Source organism: Berghia stephanieae, chromosome 14 (genome assembly GCF_034508935.2).
Source record: "Berghia stephanieae isolate SIO BIC M18660-M18661 chromosome 14, UCSD_Bste_1.3, whole genome shotgun sequence".
NCBI lineage: Eukaryota > Metazoa > Mollusca > Gastropoda > Nudibranchia > Aeolidiidae > Berghia > Berghia stephanieae.
The window spans coordinates 8,438,084-8,449,602 of record NC_088373.1 but is presented as its reverse complement, the minus strand read 5'-3'; the positions used below and the strand labels follow the sequence as shown (position 1 = coordinate 8,449,602).

At 36.7% G+C, this 11,519-nt stretch overlaps 1 protein-coding gene across 1 annotated transcript in view; it reads left to right on the top strand.

Moving 5' to 3' along the window:
* The first annotated feature begins 828 nt into the window (after positions 1–828).
* Positions 829–11,519, top strand: part of LOC144959737 (uncharacterized) — a 575,502-nt gene continuing 564,811 nt past the window's right edge. Inside the window, exons 1-2 of the mRNA XM_078892433.1 lie at positions 829–862; positions 4,341–4,750. The gene's annotated coding sequence lies outside the window, so the exon portion shown is untranslated. The remainder of the gene's footprint in view (positions 863–4,340; positions 4,751–11,519) is intronic.

The window sequence follows — 11,519 nt, the reverse complement described above, 5'->3', positions numbered from 1 at the left end:
TGATATTTCTGGCTATAAATTCAATTTTTAACATCTTAACCATCCCGACTTAATACCGTTTTGAGGCGAGGGGTCGTAAATGCGGATGGGATTGATTGGGTAGGCCATGCGTGTCTTTGAAGGTTGTTGTTTTGTGCGGCTATGTGGTCTAGTGGTATGACACTCGCTTTCGGATCGGAAGGTCCTGTGTTCGAGCCTCATGCTCAGCGCCTAATTGAGTCATTAGAAAAGACTCTTCACTCACATTCTCTCACCATACTCAGGTGTAAAATGAGTTAATAGCGTTGTCTTTTTTCGAAAAATTGTGATATCGCCTAACAGGCGTTAGTCATGTCCCGTCCTACAAGTTAAATGTTGCTGTTGACCAGGGACCCCTTGTAAAGCGCTTTGAGCACATTAAGTGGATATTGCGCTATGTGATGCCCGATTGGATTCCAGAGTACGTCAAAAAAGACAGAAACTGAACACATGGGGGGAAGACGCCAGCATATGTTCTATGCATGCGACACTTTCCAAGGACCAACTTCTTCGCAAGCGTCATGAGTGAGATAAAACGGCAGCTGGGAAGTTAGTAGATCGAAGAGACACTCACTATATAACCTTTTACTCACTCTCGCAGGGTGAGTGAGTGAGTGAGTGAGTGGTGGTTAGTCGGAGAAATCAAAGAAGTAAGTGCACGAACGTGCGAGGAGGCAGCGAGCACTGACTGCTGCGAGAACAGCAGCAGCAGACGATAATAATAATGCACGCGGCGCGCAGTCGCTAGCTAGCAACGCGACGCAACGCAACCAGCGAGTACATTTCCCGCTTGCCACATGATGAACACCTGTTAACTCACGGCGCACGTTCGTCAAACTTAACTGTAGCGGAACTTTTATTTACTTAGTGATTAGTTCTTTTACTGTTTAATAAATAATTGCGCTGTCGGTCGTTGTTGTGCGTGTTTCATTGAGATTTTATTAGCACTGTATTGTGTATTAGGATAAATTAATTAATAATTTTTTTTCTGTAGTATCAATCTAATTAATTCATAAATTGAAAAACAAAAGCAAGTAAATGTTATCATCATCATTATTATTATTATTATTATTATTATTATTATTATTATTATTATTATATTATTATTATTATTATTATTATTATTATTATTATCATCATCATCACATTTACCTTATACAAAATACTTCGATCCTGCTTTCCCATACAATTGTATGTGCGTGTGTGTGCGTGTAGATATTTGGACATTCAAGCTGATTTGACTGGCGGATTTACTCTGTATACTGTGTGACCCACCACCCTCAAAACAGTGTTATATATATATATATAGTATGCGCTTGGCTCAGAGCTCATAACATTGCCATCCGAAGTATAACGGACGAACACACAAAAATGTATGTAACCATGAACGTTTATAGTGTGGTTAATACAGTTTAGTGAGAATTACTCATAAACGCGGATGGCAAAAAACAGTAACAAAGACTCGAGTGACGTCAACTTCATTCTATCTATATTGGAGTTAATTTGCTAGTTAAAATTGAAGGTTTAGTCAGAGGTAGGCTGTTGGGTGGGGTTTCTGACATCCCATAGTGGGCAGGAAGGTACATACGGTGTCTTCTATTCCCCTTATACACTGTTTTCCAACATGCTTTCTGTGTTTGTCTTGGATTGAGATTACTTGTTTTTGTCCAGACCCTGGCCGGATACCCTGGCTGGGAGGGAAACAGTCAAATGTATAGTTTTTTTTTTGGAAAATTATCTCTCTGTTATGCACTGTATTATTGTCTTTACGTATTAATTATGATTTGTAAACATTTGAGTGTATTCCTCTTAGTCGGGACCCGTGCTTGTGTCGGGATAAGACTTTTAGCTGATCTCAAACTAAATATTTTGATATTGTGCTCTTGGAATCTACATTTCTGTTTCCTATTTGAAACAATTCCCCTTTGTCTTACCTTTTCTTGGGTGCTTTAATTGTAATTCTAGAACTTTTTAATACCCTATTTTCTTCCTTTTTACTTACTGGCGCTGATATGACCCTACTGTATTGCAAGTTCCGTGAAACCCTTGAAAACAAAACAAAACAAAGGTAGACTACAACACCCTTAACTCATTCAACCCTAACACCGACTATATCCGTAGTCTACCCGGGGTTACTTTTACCCCATGCCTATTTATTACATGTTTTCTGAGACAAATTATAGGCGTAGAATCAAAGCTGATGTTTTTAGTTTTTGAATGTATATGCTAGTTGAATAAAACAATCTATGCACATGCTCTTTTTTAATACATTTTTTCAGTTTTGAAAAGTATCAAAAATCTCTCGGAGTGAGAGTTAAAGTTAAAGTCTTATCCGAAAACTCGTTTCCCCCAAAAATATGGATAAACGGGAGCGATCTATATTCATGTTTTCGTCCAACAAAGGCATCGATCACATGATTTGTGGCTGTACAACGATTGGACATTTCTCAATATAGATAGTTCGAAGATGACGTCACTCATGTCTTTGTTATTGTTTTTTGCCATCCGCGTTTATGAGTAATTCTCACTGAACTGTATTAACCTTACTATAAACGTTCATGGATACACACAGTTTTGTGTGTTGGTCCCTTATACTTCCGGATGGCAATGTTATGAGCTTCTTAGCCAAGCGCATACTATCTATATCTAAACACGCTTCCTTGTTTACAAAATTTGTTAACATATTCATGAGTCATGCTGAGTAAAATGACCAATTGTATATTTCTTAAACTGTGAACACTTTTTACTATGTGTGTCATTTTGAGCACACTTTGCAATGTGACCCATGACCTCGAGAACAGAGAAAGATAATATAGACAGTATGCGCTTGGCAAAGAAGATCATAACATTACCATCCGGAAGTATAACGGACCAACACACAAAACTATGTGTAACCATGAACTTTTATAGTCAAGTTAATACAGTTTAGTGAGAATCACTCACAAACGCGGATGGCAAAATGCAATAACAAAGGCTTGAGTGACGTCATCTTCGTTCTATCTATAGATCATGCCCAATAAAATGAGTCTCATCTTGTCAAAAACTGACGATGTGCGGCCATGTTGTCTCGTGGTATGACACTCGCTTTCGGATCGGAAGGTCCTGGGTTCGAGGCTCGCTCGGCGCAAAGTTGAGTCATTCGAAAAGGCTCTTTACTCAACATTCTCTCACCGTATTCAGGTGCAAAATGAGTACCTTGCCGTTGTCTATGTCGGAAAAAATGGTAATGTCGCCCAACAGGCGTCATGTCTTCTTGTTCTACGTGTTACATGTTGCTGTTGGTCAGGGACCGTTTGTAAAGCGCTTTGAGCACGTTTAGTGGATACTGCGCTATATGAAAGCTCACAATAATAAACTGACAAACCTCGTACTTGAACCTTGAACAAATTCTTCGATGACACGGCGAAGGTAATTTAAACCTATTGATATTTAAAGGTCAATTGTTCTGGTCAAAATTTTTAATGTTTTTTTTTTTCAAACTTCGGCATGTATAATATTTGGTTCAACTTTGTAGATTTTGTTCACGAAAATGTTTCTGCTAAAAGCTGGAAGCACGTAAATAAAGAATATAGTGGTTAAGTGGAAAGAAGCTTTAATTAAATCACTGAAGATAAATACTGACGACGTTTCGGGTCTCCCCTTTGTCAACAAAACACGGTGAATGAAACACTAAAGATGATTGAGAGACTACAGTGTTTCATTCATGGTGTTTTGTTGACAAGGGGGAAACCCGAAACGTCTACATGACGTGTCTTCGTTGATTAAATTAAAGCTTTCGTTCTATTTTACTTTTGTTATTAATTATTAGGCTTAATTCAATAGGATACGGATAGATAATATGCGCTCGGCTAAGAAGCTCACAACATTGCCATCCGGAAGTATAACGGACCAACACACAAAACTATGTGTAACCTTAAACATTTATAGTCTGGATAATACGGTTTAGTTGAGAATTACTCATAAACCCGGACGGCAAAAAACAATAACAAAGAGCTGAGTGACGTCAACTTCATTCTATCTATAATTCTTTCAGGTCTATAATCCCAAAATTTAACATTTCAAATTATTTTAACGCTAAATTTGCTTTTTTTTTTTTTTTTGTTTTTTTTTTTTGTTTTGTTTTTTGGTGGGGGGGGGGGGGGGGTAGGAGTAGGGGGAGGGGGGAGCATTAAAAAGAAAAAACAAACTATGGCTACTTACATCATTGCCTGTTCCTTTATGAGTAATTTTGTTGAAAAGCCGATATGCTCATTTTTGTGACTGCTACAGATTTTAACAATAACATAATAATATGGTGTTCATTTTTCTTATTGAAATTTAAGAATTTTGCTCACAATTGTGACAAATCTGAATTTTGCTACATTAATTAATTTGTTGAATAACCAATTTTATTCGATTTGCAAACAGACGATAACATTTTGTATTTGTATATCATTATTTTTTGTTAATCTGGGGGTTTGAACTAAGGAAATATAATTTATTACTCAAACTAACAACAGATAAATTTTGATTTTGGATTTCACTAATTAATGCTTTGGTGATTTAAAACAACTTTTCTGTGACTTGAAATGTACTTTGGATTTCCGTATTTAATTTAGACCTTGAAGTTTGATTCGCTTGTGTGTGATTTTTGTTGACATTATTATTCGTCAGTTTTGGAAACTGTTTTATCCTTTCTATAACATTCGTGGCATTTGATATTCGTGTAAAGATTACGGATTCCTAACAATTGGTAAGTCTCTAAAACTTATTCTTTTATATATATATATATACGTGTGTGTTTATATCTGCAGTGTGTAACATTTTTTTACTGATGGTCAATGTGAAGCGCTTCAAAGCTTCGGCATAAGCGCTATATAAATGTACATTTATTATTATTATTATTATTATTATTATTATTATTATTATTATTATTATTATTATTATTATTATTATTATTATTATTATTATCATTATTATTAGTAGTAGTGTAGTAGTAGTAGTAGTAGTAGTAGTAGTAGTAGTAGTAGTAGTAGTAGTAGTTAGTAGTAGTAGTAGTAGTAGTAGTAGTAGTAGTAGTAGTAGTAGTAGTAGTAGTAGTAGTAGTAGTAGTAGTAGTAGTAGTAGTAGTAGTAGTAGTAGTAGTAGTACTAGTAGTAGTAGTAGTAGTAGTAGTAGTAGTAGTAGTAGTAGTAGTAGTAGTAGTAGTAGTAGTAGTAGTAGTAGTAGTTTTAGTATTAGTATTATTATTATTATTATTATTATTATTATTATTATTATTATTATTATTATTATTATTACCATTATTATTATTCATCTTGATTGTCATGTGACGCGAGATATATTGTATCGTTGTTATGACTCTTTTATGATCTATTCCATGCAAATTGAATCCAGCAATGTCTACAAATGGTCTCCTTCTCCTCCTCCTCCTCCTCCTCTTCTTCTTCTTCTCCTTCTTCTTCTTCTTCTTCTTCTTCTTCTTCTTCTTCTTCTTCTTCTTCTTCTTCTTCTCTTCTTCTTCTTCTACTACTACTACTACTACTACTACTACTACTACTACTACTACTACTACTACTACTACTACTACTACTACTACTACTACTACTACTACTACTACTTCTTCTTCTTCTTCATCTTTTTTTTCTCTTCTTCTTCTCTTTTTCTTCTTCTTCTTCTTCGTTTGTCCCTTTTCTCCATCTATTCCTCCTTAATTAATGTTAAATGGATATTCCTCTCGAAATAAAAGAATTGGCAAATTCAAAACAGAACAAGTGTGTGTGAAAGGTGCCAGACAAAGCAAGAACTAAAAATACAAGAAAAAAAAACATCCAAAAAAATCGGGCTTGTTGGCATTAGCACCCTAAAATATGGTATCCATTCTTCTCAATAAAACATACAAACTCAACACAAGTCTGATATTTCTGGCTATAAATTCAATTTTCAACATCTTTACCATCCCGACTTAAAACCGTTTGCAGGCGAAAGGTCATAAATTCCTCCAAAGTAACGAAATGTAGTGTCGTGATTGTTTGTATGCCGGCTTAGATCTCGTATTTTGAAAGTATCTTGAAAGAAGCTACACATCTAAATAAGTGTGGTTTTCTAAACTGCATCATCATCATCATCATTGCCATTTTCACCCTGGGTCAGGGTATAGGTCACAGACAAACAGTTTCCATCCTTCTCTATCATCATCATCATTGCCATTTTCACCCTGGGTCAGGGTATAGGCCACAGAAAAAACAATTTCCATCCTTCTCTATCCCGAGCTAACTTTTTAAAAATCTCATTCCATGTCTTAACACTTCTCTGTATATCAGCTTCTTTAATTCTTCTCCATGTTCCTCGTGGCCTTCCCCTTGATCTTCTGCCCTGAGGGTTCCAGTCCAATACTTTCTTTGTTATAGTGGAGTCATTCATTCTAAGGGTGTGTCCAATCCACCTCCATCGTCTTTTGTTTTTTACTTCTTTAACTCACTCAACCCTAACACCGACTATATCCGTAGTTTACCCGGGGTTAGTTTTACCCCATGCCTATGTGTTACATTTATCATTATTGTTATAGATAGGCGAAGTATCAAAGCTAACGATTCTAATTTTTTGTATGTTAATGGTAGTTGAATAAAACTATCTATGTACACGCTCATTCTTAACCCTCTCCATACCAACTATAGGAAAATCGTCACATTCGTTACGATACAACCAACATATTTCTTATTCAAATTTCTTTCGTACATCATAAAATTTAAAGAAAATGAACAGGCGTGTTGTAGAGCATGTTTTTCTATGTTATTTATCGTTAGAAATTACTGCAGTTGTGTTTGAGTGATTAAAATATATTTCTGTGTTAGTTTGGTGTGAAGTTTTGGGGGAAATCCTGAAAATCTCTGGTAAGGAGAGAGTTAATGCATTTTTTTTTTACAATTTTGAAAAGCAGCAAAAATCTCTAGAATTGAGTGAGTTGTAAACCATTGAGGACATGTCCCGTATTCCATGAAAGCTCGAGAGACAAAATCTCCAATTTAAAGCACAAATCGGATTTTACAAAATTAAAGATTTTCTTTTCTTTTCTTTTCTTTTCTTTTCTGTTTCCGCAGTTTAATTAGGGAATTCCAATAATTCTCTCCCCCCCCCACACCCCCTTTCCCCTCCCCCACTGACTCCCTCCCTCCATCCCCCACCCCACCCCCCTTTTATGGAACAGTCATTAATTTAGATTTACTTCCCTTTAAGCTAATTAACTCTCTCTGTCTTTCTTTACCGATACATATTGAACTGTAAGCTTAAATTTATTAGACGAAGACAAATTAAATACTGTGTACGTTTCGGGTTTTTCCCTTTATCAACAAAGCAGGATGAATGAAACACTACAGACGAATGAGATAATATGTGATTGTGATTTCATAGTTATCTCTCTTTACCGACCATTTTCAAGATTTCTGAATTGTCATCGTGTTACAAAAAGTTTTTGTTACAAAATTGAGCTTTTATATAGCGCAATATCCACTAAGAGTGCACAAAATGCTTTACAAAGGGTCCCTGGCCAACAGCAACACTTAACATTTTAGAACGGGACATGACGTCTGTAAGGCGATAATATTACTTTTTTTTTCGGACAGACACGGCCAGGTACTCATTTTACACCCGAGTACGGTGGGTGAGAGAAAGTGAGTAAAGAACCTTTTCCAAGGACTCAACTATGTACCGACAGAGCGAGGCTCGAACCCATGACCTTCCGATCCGAAAGCGAGTGTCATCATACCACAAGACGACATAGCCGCACAAAGATCCAAAATAGTGTATATTATGAACGTAGCCATCGGTATGACCGTAGCCATCGTAAAGTTATAGCCTGACACTGACCAAAAAATGACATCAAAATGCCAGTCTTTTGCCACAAAAGAAAACAAATCGTGAGTTGTATTCAATAGTTCAACCAATGGGACCACTTGTTTCCATGGGCACTACTAACGACAACTCACTAGGCGGTGCAATAAACCAAATAATGACGTCAAAATGCCAGTCTTTTGGGGATTCAGTATCAGGCTACAACTTAACGATGGATATGACCCAGTGCTAGCCAAAGCAGACTGACAGTCCAGAAGACCCATTTTTTGGGATGATTATTTAAAAATCCTTGTACTTTTTCTTTCTCTCTTTGTCCACCATTTAATTTTTTTTCTATTTTATATGTCTGTGTTGAGAATATTGACAATTAAGCTTAACTGCTGGCCAACTTACTTGTGTGTGTGGGACCCGCGACCTCCAGTAGTGACGAAAGCGAGGGCTCTAATAATGACTAGGAGCTAGAGACGATCTTTTTTGGGATCGTGGATAGCTCATACGGTAGATTCACGCTCTCCCCGGCCAGGCGGAGTTGTCATACCAGTAAGGTCGTGGGTTCAAACCCCAAATCACCGCCGCGAAATTTTTATTCTCTATTGTCTTCTGGCACTTCCCTACTCACTTCATCTCGAATCATTGTTTCATACACACTTTTCCATATTTCTGAGTAAATGCAAACCGTCGAGGGGAAGCGTGGCTCAGTGGCAAGGTCTTTGCTTCGTATCCGAAAGGTTCCGAGTTTGATCACCCGCCGCTGCGTTGTGTGGCCTTGAGCAAATCACCTCACTTCGCCCTAGCTCAATTTGCGGCGCTGCACTGCGGCTGACGCCTGGATTATTACAGTCTTCTCTTTGAATAGACCCTGGAGACATATGTCCCCTATGGGATGAATAAAGGGAATTCTATTTTTTTTAAATTTATTTTATTCATTGGCTGAGGATACCTTGCGCTATATAAGAGTCCATTATTATTATTATTATTATTATTATTATTATTATTATTATTATTATTATTATTATTATTATTATTATTATTATTATTATTATTATTATTATTATTTATTATTATTATTATTATTATTGTTATTATTATTATTATTTATTATTATTATTATTATTATTATTATTATTTATTATTTTATTATTATTGTTATTTATTATTATTATTATTATTATTATTCATTATTATTATTATTATTATTATATTATTATTATTATTATTATTATTATATTATTATTATTATTATTATTATTATTCCTTTCATTATCATATCTCTGTAAGGATTGTAAAGCAGTTATGCCACATGGTCTAATGGTATGACACTCACTTTCGTATCGAAAGGTCCTGGGTTCAGCCTCGCTCGGCGCATAGTTTAGTTGAGTCCTTGGAAAAAGGCTCTTAACTCAAGATTCTCTCACCCTTAGCAGGGTGGATTCAGTAGTCTGATGTCACGCCGCCGGGCAACGGCGGCCATCTTGGTTCTAAACAAAGAAAATCATTACTTTTTATTCTTCAACCTGGCTAGAACTTTTCATATGTCTTGTGATCAGAATGTGTAACAGTCAAAACATGATCAAATTTATGTTTTTTTCCCTCTGGATACGCTTTTATGCTCGCCGGAGAAATATTTCATACGGGCGTCCGCCATTGTTCCGATAGTTTAGAGCCAGTGTTACTAAGTTACCATGCGTCATTAGGAAGGAAGTGACGTTACGACTGTTGAATCCTATTATGAGTACCCGGCCCCTAACAGCGCTGTCTCTGTCCGAAAAAAAAATATTATTGTAATATCGCCTAACAGGCGTCATCTCCTGTCTTGCATGTTAAGTGTTACCGTCGGACAGGGAACCCTTGTAAAGCGGTTTGAGCACGTTTAGTGGATATTGCCCGACATAAATTCTCAATTTTTAAGCTCAATTTTATTGTATGACTAATTGTCTCATGGCGGTGTGATTACAGAGGGAGGGGGGGGGGGGCAGGGGCAGGGGCTCAAAATATTATAGTAAGTTAAGCTACAAAACGTGATTTAAAATGAATGGCGTATAATATTATGAGTAACCGGCTCTTGATGCTATGCGTTTACCCCAAAACCTCACAACATCCGCCAGCCACACAACACAAAAGATAAGAGGGGTCATTTAAATCGATCGATACTTTTAGTTTGAAGGACGAGCTTTCTGACCCAATTTTAAACCTACCCAGACATCGTTGTCGATCCAGAGTCTACGGCAGTTTAATGGTAAATGAGTGTCGATTTTCCTGGCGCTGATATGACCTTAATGTTTTGCAAGTGCCGTAAAACCCTTAAAAACAATAAAACAAATGTCGATTTTATAAAGTTACCAAAAAAAAAAAAAAAAAAAAATTTAAATAACCCGCCCACCCCCATAAAAAACAATCACGCCCCCCCCCCAAAAAAAAAAAACACAACAAAAACAAAACAAAACAACAAAACAACAAAACCCACCCAACAACGTGGCTCAGCGGTATACGGTCTTTGCTTAGTACCCGAAAGGTACCGAGTTCGATCACCCACCGCTGCGCTGCGTGGCTGGCCTTGAGCAAGTCACCTCGCCCTAGCTAGTCAATTTGCGGCGCTGCTCTGCTGACTGGCGCCTGGGTTATTCCAGTCTTTCCTCGGAATATACTATAGATAGTTTGAAGATGACGTCACTCAGGTCTTTGTTATTGCTTTTTGCCATCCGCATTTATGAGTAATGCTCACTGAACGGTATTAACTTGACTATAAACGTTCATGGATACACACAGTTTTGTGTATTAGTCCGTTATACTTCCGGATGGCAATGTTATGAGCTTCTCAGCCAAGCACATACAAACTATAGATAGTATGCACTTGGCTAAGAAGTTCACAACATTGCCATCCGGAAGTAAAACTGGCCAACACACAAACTGTGTGTAACCTTGAAGGTTTATAGTCTGGCAAATACAGTTTAGTGAGAAGTACTCATAAACGCGGATGGCAAAAACAATAACAAAGACATGAGTGACGTCATCTTCGAACTATCTATAGATAGAATGCGCTTGGCCAAGGAGTTCACAACATTGCCATCCGGAAGTATAACGGACCAACACACAAACTCTGTGTAACCATGGACTTTTATAGTCTGGTTAATACAGTTTAGTGAGAACAACTCACAAACGCGGATGGCAAAAACAATAACAAAGGCCTGAGTGACGTCATCTGCATACTATCTATAGAGATAATTTCCCCTATGGAAATTTTATTTATTTATTTTTACAACAAAAAAACAAAACAAACTTGGATTCTCCAGACGTCTGCATTACTATTTTTTAAAATTATTCTTCAACTCGAATTGGAGCAATGGAGCAACGCTCTCTCTCTCTCTCTCTCTCTCTCTCTCTCTCTCTCTCTCTCTCTCTCTCTCTCTCTCTCTCTCTCTATCTTGAAATGGATTCCTGGGGTGTTTTGGTTCCATTTTTTTTTCACCAATTACAGAATTATTTACCTTCAAAACCTTTCAAGAACAATAAATTGTGACCCATCGTCTCAAAACGGTATTATGTCGTAACGAACCAAATGCTTGAAAGCCGAATTAAATGTTAAACTGGTCAAAAATATAAATTGTTAACATTAGCATCTAAAATATGGTATCCATTCTCCTCAATAAGTCATATAAACTCAACACAAGTCT